Source organism: Nyctereutes procyonoides, unplaced genomic scaffold (genome assembly GCF_905146905.1).
Source record: "Nyctereutes procyonoides isolate TBG_1078 unplaced genomic scaffold, NYPRO_anot_genome, whole genome shotgun sequence".
In the NCBI taxonomy this organism is placed as follows: domain Eukaryota; kingdom Metazoa; phylum Chordata; class Mammalia; order Carnivora; family Canidae; genus Nyctereutes; species Nyctereutes procyonoides.
This window is the reverse complement of record NW_026575037.1, coordinates 22,940,985-22,954,623: the sequence shown is the minus strand read 5'-3', so window position 1 is coordinate 22,954,623 and position 13,639 is coordinate 22,940,985.

Genomic DNA, 13,639 nt, shown 5'->3' with positions numbered 1-13,639 from the left:
CCAAAGGACATCTTAACAATTCTCATCAAAAGAAAACAAAATCATAACTATATGAGGTGATGTATGTTAAATAAACTTACTGTTCTAATTATTTCGCTTTATATACATGAATCAAATCATTATGCAGTACACTTTCATGTGTTATATTTCAAATTATATCTCAATGAAACTGGAAAAAAATTAAAGTTCATAAGATCTGTAGTGATCTCTTTTTTAAGTTAGCAGTGTTAATATTTTATCTTTTCTGTCTTTTCTCGTGATCAGTTTTAGTGATCTAATCTTTCCAAAGAACCAATTTTGGGCATTTTGTTGGTGTTCTCACATATATTTATTTTATATTTAGTTAATATGGTTTTTGCTCTTCTATATATTATTTATCCTTTCTTGTACTTTACTTTGGCTTGCTTTGCTATTCCATTTCTAGTTTCTTGACATGGAAACTTAGATGATTGATTTTCAGTATCTAATGTTGTCTTATACCACCAACTTAACTCATTTATAGTACCTCCTTCATTTCTGACAGCTTTTGGATTTACGAATCCTTCAAGTGTCCCTAAACTTGTTGAATGCAGTGTGACATGTTCATAAGTTAATAAGAAATAACAGAACAAAGATTCAGATCTAAGTTGTCTTACCCCTAAGTCCATGGTCTTTTGTAGTCATATAGAGATGATCATATAAGCCATTTGGTAGAATGAGGTAGAAGAAAAGCAAACATAAAAGAGTCTTGACTAACACTTCTTACCAGGTAAAACACAGCTTCTGGAGGAGGTAAAGAGAGGAGAACTGGGCAAGTTGTGTCTAGATACTTTCTAAGTTTATGACCCTGGACAAGACTTTCCATCTTCTATGGCCATTCTGTCCTCATCTCCAACACAGAAACATAGTCTTATTATTTCCAATGTCCCTCTCCATTCTAACAACAAAGTTTTAAAGAGGAAATGGTGATCAATATTATTAAATATTATAGAAAGTTTAAAAAATACACTTTGAGAACAGGGTGATGCATTTTTTCATCAAGTAACCATTGTATTACTGAAGGTGGGAGCCAAATTATAACACTTTATATATTAAATGGATTTTATACTTTTCTCAAGTAGACAGGGAACCCTACGCAGTGAGATAGCTCCAACAGTACTGCATAATTGAGGAATGTCATAGCAGGGGTAGGTACTATAAACCTCTTTCAGCCACATATAGTGACACTTGAGGTACTGAGTCCTCTTGTTCATAGTTATAGAATTACAAAATTATAGAGATATAAACATGAGGTAGGATCAATTAAAGATTGCACATAGCAAAAAATATATAAATTACTTTGGTTTTTAACATAAAAATTTCTGGAAAGAATTTGTATAAAATATCTAAGAAGGAGCTCAGTAGGTTGGGTGTCCAACTCCTGATTTTGGCTCAGGTCGTGTGATTGAACCCTATGTCTGGCTCCTCACTGGGTGTGGAGCTGCTTAAGATTCTGTCTTCCTCTTTGCCCCACTCCCCCACCCCGCTCACATGCTCTCTCTCTCTCTTTCTCTCAAATTTAAAAATAACATCTAGACAAGATAAACTTCAATAGGACAAGTCCTTGCACAGAGATGATACATGAAACACCTGTAACAAAATCCTCTCTCACTGACCTATATTTTTCACCTATGACATTGTAAGAGCAAATTCAAATTAAATATAAAAGGCTTAATCTTCTCTGTTGAAAATAAGGAAAAAGATTTTTCCCCATCCTTTTTCCTAGAGGATTTACATTAGAAAACTTGTCATTTTAAGTACTCTCTCCTTAAAATGTACATATATATCCTTCATGAAAACTAGATGGGCCTTTTGTTAGCTTTGTGATCCAGGACCTTCTCAAAGACCTGGGAGCCACCATTTGGAAATGTAAATGTTAAGGGAGATTGCACCCTTATCTTTCTGTGTTTGTGGGAGGGTAAGAACCTAACTGTGATGGGTATCTTGCTCCTAGTTGCAAACTACCTTCTGTCATAAAGATAGTAGAAGTTTGTTTCTCCTCTGAATAAAGCCAATCAGTTTCCATAGATAGTGATGCCAATTCTGGTAGAGTTAGGATGAATTATGTGTGACTATCAAAGTTCTCTTACTCAAGGACTAGCTATTTTTTTATCTTGAATCTTAAAAACACGTATGCAATGGACTATATCCATATGGCTATATTAGGAGATGAGATTTCTTTCTGTCTTTCCATTCTTTTAAGTAGATTGTGATACACATCACATTCTGGATTAGTGCTTATTCATTACTAAAAGTGGGGATTTTTTCCCTCAACTTTTGTGTAGAGGTTTTCTGGGTTCAAAGATGATTTTGTTTTTACTTATATTTCCCAAATACGTAACAGGGTTGAATCCAGAACTGACTCAGCTAAGACTTGAGCATATTCCAAGACAAAGAAACTTCCCACTCAATTAGACTACTTTGGTATCTGTCCTCAACAAAATAAGTAGATCACTTGACTAGATGTAGATTGTGCTGGAAGGGAAAAGGGAGAAGGGAAGAGTCACATACACTCTAGACATGAGGAAGAGGGTTTCTAATATCAGAATCCTTTTGCTTATCTCACAGTAATTTTTTCTTTATTTTTTATTTAAATTCAATTATTTAACATATACTGTATTATTGATTTCAGAGGTAGTATTCAGTGACTCATCAGTTGCATATACCACCCAGTGCTCATTACATCACATGCCCTCCTTAATGTTCATCGTCCCATTACCCCACCCGCTAAACCCCTTCCTTTTCTGCAACCCTTAGTTTATTTCCTATGATTGAGAGTTTCTTAAGGGTGGTCTCCCTCTCTGATTTATTTTTTCTTCTCTTCCCCTTTGATCGTCTTTTTGTTTCTTAAATTCCACATATGAGTAAGATCATGTAATTGTCTTCCTCTGATGATTTATTTTGCTTAGCATAATTCCCTTTATTTCCATCCATATCATTGCAAATGTCAAGATTTCTTTTCTGTGGCTGAATAATATTCCATTGTACATAGACCACATCTTCGTTATCCATTCATCTGTTGAAGGGCATCTGGGCTCTTTCCATAGTTTGGCTATCGTGGACATTGCTGCTATAAACATTGGGGTACAGGTGTCCCTTTGGATCACTACATTTATAGCTTTGGGGTAAATAGTAGTGCAATTGCTGGACCATAGGGTAGCTCTATTTTCAACTTTTTGCGGGACTTCCATACTGTTTTCCAGACTGGCTGTACCAGCTTGCATTCCTACCAACAGTGCAAGAGTTTCCTTTTCTCCACCTCCTTGCCAACATTTGTCATCTCCCGACTTGTTCATTTTAGCCAATCTAAGTGGCGTGAGGTGGTTTTGTTTTGTATTTCGCTGATGCCAAGTGATGTTGAACATTTTTTCACATGTCTGTTAGCCAAACATATGTCTTCTTTGGAGAAATGTCTGTTCATGTCTTCTGCCCATTTCTTGATTGGGTTATTAGTCCTTGGGTGTTGAGTTTCATAAGTTCATTATATTTTGGATACTAGGCCTTTATCTGCTATGTCATTTGCAAATATCTTCTCCCATTCTGTGTCTTTTTGTTTTGTCAACTGTTTCCTCTGCTGTGCAAAAGGTTTTTATCTTGATGAAGTCCTAAGAATTCATTTTTGCTAGTACGTGAGCTTTCTCCTACATGAAAGAAATAAAGGCAAGTATTAAATTCCGGTGTGCATAAGTTCGGAAATAAAGCATTCCCTTGAAACAGAAATAAAATTCCCTTGAAACTATTAAAGTGGGTTTCAGGGCTTCTGGCTTATACAGGTCCCTTTCAGGGTTTTAGCAAGGTGTTTACATGGTTGTATACTTCAGTGACATTTGCAACGGTAAGATGTTTCTGTGTTCCCTAAAGAGGAGCCACCAAATTATAAAAGCTTTAGACTCCTACTGTGAAAGGAAAAAGAGAAACAGAAAAAGGGACCAAGAAAAGGTAGTAGGGATACACTGAATTTATGTATGTTCCAAAGACAAGATTTTCATAAGGAAGTAGGCGCTTTCCAAAAATAGCTACTACAATTTCTTAGGAAAAAATATTTTTTAAAAAAAATTGCTGCCAAGTAATAGGATATTCAACGACCCAAATGACCTGAATTCTTGACATTCAACTGAAAAGCCTGTCAGAAAACAGTTCACCAATACATCTGCTTTTCTTCCACATAATTTATTTCACACATTTAAATAGTGCCAGCTAAACATAAAATAGCATGGGTATTAAAATAGTGCAATCTTTTGAAAATAGAATGTTTTTAAAAATGGCAAATTTTAGGGTTTTAAATTATGAAAATACTATCAAATATTCTTTTTGTTCTTACGTAGTAAAAGTATTTCAGCAAAAAATGCACAAATAAAATAAAATAAAATAAATTTTAAAAAATGCACAAACCACTATTCACATGTAGTTTGTTCATATTATTATAAATATATCAGCTATGTGCAGAAGATAATGACAACTCTTCCTCAAATATTGTTTTTAAAAGACTCTGCATTAAAGAAAGGACAATATTCATTAAGCACAGTCCCAAGCGGGTCCGAGTATTGGGTATGTACAGAAAGAAAAGCCAGCAAAAGCAAACTTACTTGTTTTGTAATGGGCAAAAATCTCTAATAGGAACATTAGGAAAGGAACATAAAGGAAACATAAAGGAGACATAAAGGAACATAAAGGAACATAAAGGAAATCCTCTGCTGCTGGCATCATAAAGGATCCTGAGATTGAGATCTTTCCTTTGCGCATAGAGCTTTACTGACAGTAGAAGAGTGAGTAGAACTCAGATCCAGGGACTAGAAGGAAATAGATGTGGGAATGCACACACAGACATGAATGAAAGACCATGTGACCTAGGCTAGCTTGCTATCAACCCCACCTCACTCCCCCTCTGCAGGCCTTAAGCTTTTCAAAGATTTACTCTATGAGACCTATGGGGTTGTTGATGTTGGCTAGAGCTTTACCCTCTGTCTTTCCTTCATTCCAAATTCCCTCTGAGATTTCTTTTGCCCTTTACAAAATAAATGTGCTGTAGAAGCCGAAAAAAAAAATCTCTTCCACTCTGTTATTTTTCAAGCTCCAGTTGAGAAGGAGTTTTGGCCTACCCCCAGTCTGCCACCTGGAATTCCAGTGAGTGGTGATAAGGGATTGCAATGCACAATGAAGATAGAGGTTGGATCCCCTGGAGTACAGACAGCATTTGGACAAGTTGTGCTCCTTGACAGTAAGGTGATTCAAGTTAGCTAACAATCCCTCTTGGGCACGTGTATGGTTGGGGAGAGGTATAGGGAGTTATGAGATGGAGGAAAGGGACCTCAATAAACCATGTGTTCAATTTTTCACACCCTCTGTAAATACAATAAGCCTTAGTGATTAAACACATCTCAACATTTGCTGCAATAAGAGCTTTTTTCAACAAGACTAAAAACTCCTAAGAACATCCTCCCTTTTTTTTGTTGTTTTGTTTTATTTTGTTTTTGATTTTTGGCTCTCTCTTTCTTTATGACAATGCTATACAATGATTCTCATAGAGCAGTGTTGTGTTTGATAATAACAAGTAATTCATTGTAAATTAGTAATACTATAATATTCGTAAGAATTCTCATTCAAAATCACAAGTGGAGAGAAAGTTCTGTTATATGCACATTTAATTATTAAGTTATTTTAGGGACGTCAACTTTAAATACCCAAGATGTAAATAAGTTGCTCACATTTTACGAGTAAAGAAATCAATGCAGCTTTCTTTTATATTTTCTTGAACTCTTAGAAATGCATCAGAAGCCTTAAAATTTCAAGTAGTAACTTAAAATAAAAAAAAAAAACTAACCATTTTAAGAGCCTGAAGTGTTGAGATTATCTGTTAGACATCAACTATGCATATAATGACTCCAAGAATGGCAATAGTTCACCAAATTTAAAATAACTCTTCCAAAAACTCAACGATTTTAAAAGGATAAGATTTTCTAAGGGATATACTTAATGAGATGAGCTGACCGTTTCATGCAGTTCTTTCATTTTACATGGGAGGCAACTGGGGCCCGATGCTCATATCCCCATAGGCCAATGGCTATTGGCTATTTATTGTCAGATGTAGTTGAATCATATTTCTAGAGTACCATTTCTAGGTACTATCTAAAAGAAAGATTTTAGAATTGTCTTTTTCATTTAATCTGACTTAATTGGAGTGGCTTTTGGATCTTTATGGTTGCTAAGAGCACTTGGTGTGGCCATGGTCACAATGCTAACCCAGTGGTAAATAGAGACAGCTCATTATCATAGCTCAGAGGCTGCCCCTAAACTCACCTAATAAAACAATGCATCTTGAAAGAGTTTAATGAAAATCTATTAATGGGAACAATATTAAAAATAGCTCTTCAATTTTCACAGCAAGTACTCTCTCATGTATTTTACACGATCATGGCATGGTGTTGATTTGACAGACATGAGGATTTCAGATGTTAAGTCATGTGCTTCTACCTGTAGAAATCTGAAAGTTGCTAAGTACATCTCCCATTAGCACAAAGACTTTATTTATACAGTGTAAAAGAAGCTGTTATTTGGGAGCTTGCTAAATTTGGCAGAAAACGTGTCTCGTTTATTTTAGCACTTCCAAGTATAAAAGAAAATATAAACAGTTAAAGGTAAGAAAATGCCAAGAGCATGATGAATTACATAAAGTACATATTTTGAACACTGAGTCATGTAACCAATGCTGACCACCTAAGTGATTGCAACAATAGAGCACTTACATAATTCATAACGAATCCAGTCATGTAGGCTGAGTTTTATATTTTACAGGATCGAGACCAACAATTTGGCCCAAGAAAACAGAGCACGGACCTTAACTCAAGATGATTTAGAATCTGTATTTTCCTAAATAATTTTCATCTCAGGTCTTTTGCTTTTCTATACTTGATCTTGCAGTATGAAAAAGCAGGCAGATAATTAAAAAGAAAACAACAAACACGTGGTATTTACTTATATTTTTTAATTAGTACTTATTCTTTTGAGGTTTGGACCTAGGTGTCCTGAAATTTTAATAGCCTACGTCTCTTTGGAGCCTTTGAGACTTAATTGTAACACAATAATTATGACATAAAGGGACTTAAATGTGGCATTATAGGCAAAACTGCCATATCTGGCTTATACGAGATAGCTCATTCATTTATGAACTCCTGTGATTATTTTGTATTTTGCGGTTGAATATTCTAGGGCTTTGTTTATTACTCATAACTTAATTAAACTAATTTTCTCTTCTGGACGGAGAGGTGTTCTTGAAGTGGTGTGTCTGAGTGGGAGTGAGTTGAAAATATTTGTCAACTAATTCCCTCAAAATCTAGAACATGATTATCTTTGAGAGGCATTATTGCTTTGATTGGCAGCATTATTATGGAGTCTCTCTACTAAGTGGAGGGAATATTTAGCATCGAGTTCCATTTGTGTCCTTGGCATTAGGTTAGGCCATGCCTTCTCAGTCTTGGCCCTACTAATCCTGTGGCGGGATAATTCTTTGTTGGAGAGGGTCTGTTCTGAGCGCTGCAGCAGGTTCAACAGCATTCCCCCTAGAAGCCCATCGCAATGACCAAGTAATGGCAATAGTCCTGGAGTGGGGCAGAGGGGACAGGGAGGAGGTAAAATGAAACCAATGAATTGCTCTAGGCGGTTTCTAAAACAGATAAACACAACAGAAAGAGAACATCATCTTTTCCCTGGCATTGCTTGAAAACCATTTCCAATCCCCTTGGAATTGTGATGAAAAGTGATGTCATTCTTTGTCTCCTTCGTTGTCCTAAGAGAACTGAAGCAGGAAAGGTGCTGGTGATAAGGGATGGGGGGGGCAGGGATGGAGGGCTGGCAAATGCCACCACCTACACTGTGTGCAGCCAACAGGCCCAGGAATTGTGGCCTGGTAGCTGTGGGGCCCCACGGACATCATCTCTTGCAGAAATCCGGAGCTTTTCAAGGGGAAAAGAATAGGCTTTGTATCATCCAAAGTGATTTTTCAATGCAACAGAACATTTACATTTGTCCCTGCCCCTCTCCCGGGGTGTGCCAAGACGGAATGGGCACACAGGGTGAGCCTCCCACCGAGGCCTCCTCACCCCCGCCCGCCTGTTGTCATGTTTGATGTGGGCTTGCAGAGTCCTGCTCGAGCTGACTTAGCCCCGGGCTGCTCCTTACAGAAAATGTTAACAAGCGCAGGCATTGAGGAAACGGCTCTCCTGCAGGGATGCTGACCCCAGGCCACAGTTTCGGGAGTGAGTTTATAGCTTCATAGCATGTTTTTAATTTAGTCACCTCAAAGATTTGTATTCCTCAGACTTGCAAACTGCCCGCCCCCTCCCATCCCTTGAGTGCCCCCCTTCCCCCCATTCCCAACCCCAGAGGAAGTTTCTCTTAAAAAGAACAGAGAGTCCAGTTAGGTAACTAATGAGCTGCATACACTCGGCTTGAGATACAGGTTTTTTTTTTTTTTTTTCCTCCTTCAAAAGGCAGCTCATAGGGGTGCTTTGTGTTTGTGCACTACCAAAGTCGCCACAAATACCCCCTACTTTGTCCCCTCTACCAAATTATTCCCCATCTATCAGACTTGGTCACTCTGAGCAGCTTTAATCTGGATTCTGAAATTTTAGATGTCTCTAAAAAAAAAAAAAAAAAGGAAGAAAGAAAGAAAAGGTTTACTCTTAGAATTAACTTTTTTTTCCCCCACAGAAATGTCACATTCTGATGACTTAAAATGATAGATTTCCTTCAATCCAATAATTTACATTTTGGTTGGCTATTCTTTGCTGTGGGGTCTCCTCTGGACATCAGGGATGTTCAGTAGGACCCCTGGCCTCTCCCCACTAGATGCCCGTTACACCCCCTCCCTCACCCCCATGAGAGACAACCTAAATTTTCTATCGATATTTCCAAATGTTCCCTGGGGGTAATACTGCCCCTGACTGAGTACTTGTCATTTGATTATGTGCTGGATCTTTAGGATTATTCTACATTTACTGCTACAAATGATGATAGCCACAAAATCAGATGGCTTTGCTTTCTCCTGAAAGGAAAATGTTTATAGAGTTCTTTTTAAATTTTGCCAGGTATCTTGATAGATATGAAATGGAGAGAAACCCATTCATTAGGACGCCGTAGTTTTTTGTTTTTTGGGGTTTTTTTTTTTTTTTTTTTTGGCTTAAACAAAAGTGGATTTTTTCACAGCCAAGAGAAATATGACAATTCTCTCTGGCTGTTACATACCATATACCTATGGTCCTCCCATGTGTCCCTGACCAGGTCCAGGACCTCTGTGTTGCAGAGAGTTTCAGGGGAAAGCTGTGCCTTAAGATAAGTGAACTTGTTGTCCATATCATACATTTGTGATTAGATAATAGGGAACCAGATGACTTAAGATTTAAATACAAAATACTGCCAAGGCAAAAACTGTCAAATAATGCCACTTAAAATTCTTTGAAATTTAGTTAATTAATGTGGTTTTTACATCACTAGTACATATGATACATTTAAAACATATTTTTTGTAAAGATTTATTTATTTATTGGAGAGACAAAGAGAGTGGGACGAGGGGAGGGGGGTGAAGATGTTCAAGCAGACTCCCCATGGAGCGGGGAGCCCTACACAGGGCTCCATCTCATGACCCATGAATTCATGACATGAGCTCAAGCCAAGAGTCTGACGTTCAACCTACTGAGCCACCCAGACACCCCTCCCAAGACTATTTTCAATGAGTACATTTTGATGGTATAAAATGGCATAGGTATCAATGCAACCAAGTAATTTCTGATTTAATTCAAGTAAAGGATTCAAATAGAGCTTACCTATTGCAGTGTACAAGCATTATTCTTGACACAGAAACTTTAAAAAGGGCCAATTGCTATATATATCCATAAGAAAAGCTATGGTGGGGACAATTGGGATTGATATGTATGTAACAAGTGAAAAAAATCACAAAAATCAAGAAATACGGAATTAAAAGAAATAGCGACATTTAAAAACACAACATTTTACATTCCGTAGCTTTGCAATTGAGAGAACAGTTTTGTTATCACACAATAAAATATAAAAAATTGCATAGTGAGACCCCAGTGAGTGGCAAGCAGATGGATTTTAATTACTGTTACTTTTTCTAGGAGCACAAGTGGGATATAGAGTATACATTTTGTCATGCAGTAGGTAAGATAAGGTAGGATGGAGGGCTGCTGAGTAATATTGGAGAGAGTTTTCAGATTAACAGTAGAAACAAATGTTAGTCTCTGTAAAACCTCTTTTGCTGTGCAGATTGAAAAAGGAAAGCAGGCTTGTCCATAAGCATTACGTAACCAGCAACTGCCATTGGAAGGATTCTATGGCCTGGATCTGTGAGGTGCCAAACGCGAACATCAACAGCGGAACTGCAACAGTAGAGTTCAAGGTTAATTAAGACGCCGTACTTTAAATGACTGACTTTGGAGTAAGTGTGGAGAGACAAGAGATCATCTTTAATTAGTGTATGATTTCTGAGGTAAATTACCATCCACGTGAATTGTTTTGGCTTAGCATGGGATATAGACCAGAGTAAGGCACAAAAGATGAACAGGGAGATGTCAAAAGAAGAAAATCGTCATATAGGGCCAGGAACTACAAAAAAAAAAAAAAAATGCATTAACTGCTTTTAAGATTCTCACTAATACTCTAATGCAAATAAATGGAAACTAATACAGAAAACGTAGTTAAATTTTTATATTAGTTGTAGCTAGTAGATACATGTTTATGGTTAAGTTAAACTGTTTAGCAAACTAGACATTTTATTTCATAGTAGAGGATTGTTTTTGCTGCCAGACTAGTTATCCTATTTGCTTTATATAGTTGAATATAAAAAAGAATAGCTCTGAAGTATCATTTTAAGACAGTAAAAAGGTGGATCGAACTATTTTTAGACAAAATGTTGACATTTAAAGTAGGAAGATCCTGTAATATAACAGAATTGAAAATACCCTGTTAGAGATGCTATGTTTTCATTTACCTAATTTCGTGTTAACACGGTTTAAGTCAGTCAATACTATTTTGTCCCATTTGGCTAGATGATCTCATTATCCAAATGGTTGTGTAAAGGGGCCTTTGGAATATCTTTTCTATAAAAAGGAAGAACTTTGCTCAAAGAGTTCCTACTATAAATCTTTCATATATTATGATGATAGAAACTTACAACTCTAGCATTCATTCGTTCATCTAATACACACACCTGCATATATAACAGGCACTGCCCTGTTTGTTAAATGTAGAATATTAACTAGAATATTTTCTTTCGCCTCAAGAAGTTCTCCGTCTAGGAGGATATGCTGCATATTAAGGGCTGTAAAAGTTACACAATAGGAAGATCATGAAGAGTGTTAAGCAAGGAGCAGCATAATCTGACTTATATTTCTAAATCTTCTTGAACTACTCTGAGAAGAACATCATATAGGGAAACCTGGAAGGGAAGTGAGGAAATCAACTTGGATACTATTGCATTGGCTGAAAGGAGAAATGATGATGCCTGGAAATAAGGAGGATAAGAGCAGAAGAAAATGGACACATTGTGAAAATAAGTTTGATGTAAAAGTGACAGGACTTGACACCGCTATTTAGGATATGATGGTGAGGATAGGGTGGGCATGAGATTTGAAGGTAGAAAGTTTCAAAATTGGAAGGCTCTTTCCACTGAAATTAAATGCTAATTTAATGGCACTTTAATGCAGGAATCAAAAGAAAATATTAAAACTGGAAGAAATTTTTGGTAAATTGGATGATTTTTTTAAATCTTTAATTGAAGGTAATATTGAAACTGGGTCATGAGGTGAATTTCAGGGCTGAACAAATAAACTATTTTTGAATCATTTGATACTGAATTGGAGGCATACGGCAGTCATAGTTGGCTAAACTTTCTCATGTTAGTTCTCTAACTCTTCTCCCCTTTCCACCACATACAATAAATTTCTACCTTTCTTCTCTTTTTTTTTTTTTTTGCACATACTACAAATTTTGGAAAAATACCAACCACAACAAACTTTGAAAAAGCCATATTTCCTTTGTTAGCCTTCCTTGTAGATAAGGATTGCAATGTGCACTTGTTATCATCGATAAGATGTGAGAGCATGCTCCTGCTGCATCAGCTTCTGGGAAGTTGTTTTTCATCTGATAGAAGAAAGTCAGAAGAGATTTTTCTTTCCCTCTCCATTGTCTTTCCTTTGCTCTTCCTTAGATGTCCTTTTTGCTTTCTCTCTGACGTTGGAGCAATGAGCCATCATCTTTTTTAATGATGTGGTATAGTTGTCCTACTCAAGTAATTGTCCAGCCATTATCCTTGCTTGGATCAATAAAATGTAAGTAGAAATGATGTATCATTTCTGGGGAGTACCATTAAGAAATCCTGCAAAATGACAAAATACCAACTTAGGATTTTGGTGAATCAATGTTGATATCACCTACTCCAGACCTCTTGTTAAGAAAGCAATAAATATCGTTATGCTTGAAACTATATTTAGTAGGGTTTTCAGTTATGAATTAGCTTTTTCTGGTAGAGAGAGGAACATTCAAGTGGCAATTTAGGCAGGAAAATAGGTAGAGCGCAATTAAGTCATGGATAGAGTTCTAGAAATCCAACATACCTGAAATTTTAATTGGTAGCATATAATGGGATAAACTAGATTTTTAAAAAGTCATTCTTAGTTTAGGATCTTTTCTCAATGACCAAAGCAACTTGACATAATGGAATAGGATTTGCCAAACAGACTAACGTAGTACAAATATCCACTACTCTATATTTTAACTTTAATATTTTGACAAAGTTAACCTAACATTATTGTGCCTGTTTTCTCACTTGTGAATAGCTATCTAGTTACCTAAGGTTGTTGCGAGAATTAAATGAGATAACCAGTTAAAATATGTAATGCACAGGGCCCAGAATATGGTAAGCACTTGGTAAACAGTCTCTGAGCATCAAATTAGTGATGATATACTCACAGGAGTGATGGGAGAATCAAGGGATATAACGCATATCAAATGTCTAGCAGGGAGGAAGTTCTCAATAAATATTCCTCACTCTCTTTCCAGAACAACAGCCACAACAGCTTTATTATGGGACTGTAAATAGATGATTAAATATAACTTTTCATATGTAATTTCTAGTAGAAATAAAGTATACAGTCAAGATGTCTATTTTTACAATATGGTGAAATACTTTGGAAAGGGTCAGAATCCACTTAATTTGAAGTTCTTTGAAGTCAGGACCTGAATCTAAATATGCAGCGACTGTAAAAAAAAAACAAATATTCTTTGCCCATTGGGATCAACATTTGAATAAACATCAGGAAGAGGAGATGAGCAGAGAAAGCCTCTCGATATCCATTCAACATACTCTAAAGAGATCCTGCTATCTGCCTCTGCAATCTATTTTGCTAGAACAGAAGTTTGAACTTAACCCAGCTAAGTCTCACTTTGGGTTTTCTCCCTTTCAAATGCTTTCCCGACCTGGGTTCCTGGCCTTGGATCATTAAACTTGCAGCTAGTATAGCCCAAGATATTGGCAGCTGTGTTTCTAACCACGGCCTGGTAACCCTGCCATGAACCCCGAGAACCACCATCTACTTTAACGATGTGGTTT